The sequence below is a fragment of the Triticum dicoccoides genome, chromosome 6B, assembly GCF_002162155.2.
Source record: "Triticum dicoccoides isolate Atlit2015 ecotype Zavitan chromosome 6B, WEW_v2.0, whole genome shotgun sequence".
NCBI classification, from domain to species: domain Eukaryota; kingdom Viridiplantae; phylum Streptophyta; class Magnoliopsida; order Poales; family Poaceae; genus Triticum; species Triticum dicoccoides.
The window spans coordinates 442,288,034-442,289,927 of NC_041391.1; positions in this window are offsets into that span (position 1 = coordinate 442,288,034).

The following is a 1,894-nucleotide window of genomic DNA, read 5'->3' on the forward strand; positions in this document are numbered from 1 at the left end:
TGGGTGACGCGAGCCATGACGGTCAAGGCCAGGCGGGTGCCAGCGGGCGCAGTGTACCAATTTCCTCTTTGGTGCTAAGGAGTTAAGAGTAGGCGCGGAGTCTCGAGGAATCAGCCAAAGGTTTTCATTCCCGTGCAACAAGACCAAGACCACCAGGACTACAGGACAAAGGTCATCACCGAGCCCACCACGGCGACACGACCAGGGGCTTTTTGCAGGCGAAGACCGCTTTCGTCAGGATAAGATGTACCAGTTGTCTCCCTTCAAATTTGGCCATTGTGGGATCCCTTCCCGCCTCCATTTGGGAAGAGGACCAAGGCCACTATAAATAGGACCTAGCCACCACCGTAGCAAAGGGACGGACGAACGAACACAAGGAGAGACCGAGGGATCGGATCGAATCCATTCCACCCTCACCAGCTCACTCGAGCTCAAGAACACACCTCCTGAGGTTGTTCTCCACTGTACTAGTTCATCTTCAGCCGTTCGAGGCCAATCCACCACAAAGTAGGAGTAGGGTTTTACACCGCAAGGTGGCCCGAACCTGGGTAAACTGCCGTGTCCCCTTTCCTTCGAGTTCGTCGAGCTAGGCTATGAGATTGGCGAGAAGGCAGACTAGTGAGGTTGAGTTCTTCGCACGCACCCAGAGTTCGAACCTCTCAAGGGATTGCGGAACCCGAAATCTGACAATGAGGAGCAGATCGCGTCCACCAATGATGCCAAGCCCCGCGGCCGCCTCAACTCTGAGGGATGGCGCCAATGGTGGGGCGTCCCCGGCCGCACCCTCGAAGCCGTCCTCAAGCACATGGAGGCCGGCAACACGCCGCGCCTGGAGTACCCGGCGCCCCCCTCCTTCTCCCGTCACCATGGTAGTTCCTGGATGCCGCAGCGGATGGAGACGACGACCTCCTTGTCGTCAGGCTCTGGATCCCTTTCCTCCGGTTTGTCGGCACACCGCCCCGTCAAGTCGGCGCCACAGGAGACGTCGCTCGGGCGCCGCACCCGCGGTGGCGCCATCGTCATCAACGAGGGCGACCGGCCCTCTCCTTCTCCTTCCCGCCTCGTTAGGCCGAAGACCGAGTCGGGGTTGCTCCCCGTGAAGAGGAGCACGAGGCCATGGCCGCCGATGACGAGACCGCCCTCAAGTGGGCGAGGGCGGACTACGTCCGCGAGCAAATGGAGCGGCAACGCCGCGCCTTCGAGGAATCATCGCTCGGCGTCACGGACGCTAGGAGGGTGGCATCGTCATCCTCGATAGCGATGACGAGGAGGCGCCCGGGCCGTCCTACCCCTCACACATTGGCGACGCTGGTCAGGGGTGCAGCAGGGACGGCTGCGGCACGCAGGACGGCGGTGGCGATGACAGGCAACTACACCCGGTTCTACAGGCTCCTCGGCATGTAGAAGGCCACTACTAGGGAAAACCTTATACACAACATCTTAGCAGTAGCGCTGGACAAAATAGGGCGCTACTGCTACTTAGGAGTAGCGTGTTTAAGTAAACCGCGCTACTGCTACTTCTTTAGTAGTAGCGATGTCCTGGTAAACGCGCTGCTGCTATGTTTGTACTGCGCACAGATGCCTCGACCCGATTAGCAGTAGCGCGTATCCGCTACCAGCGCTACTACTGTGTCCCGTAGCAGTAGCGCGTTTCTCGGAAACGTGCTACTACTTACTTACCTTATCCTGGAGCGGTTGACCCTCTCACTCACTCTCCCTCTCACTCGCTCTCGCCCGCGTCGAACGCCGCCACTGCCGCCGCGCTGCTCCTCCATCAAGGTATTCCCTCCTCCCTCCACCCCTCCCTTCTCCCCCCCTCCTCTGGCCGCCCTCCTCCCACCGCCCCTCCCTCCTCCTCCGGCCGCCCCCTCCCTCCTCCTCCTCCGGTTGCCCC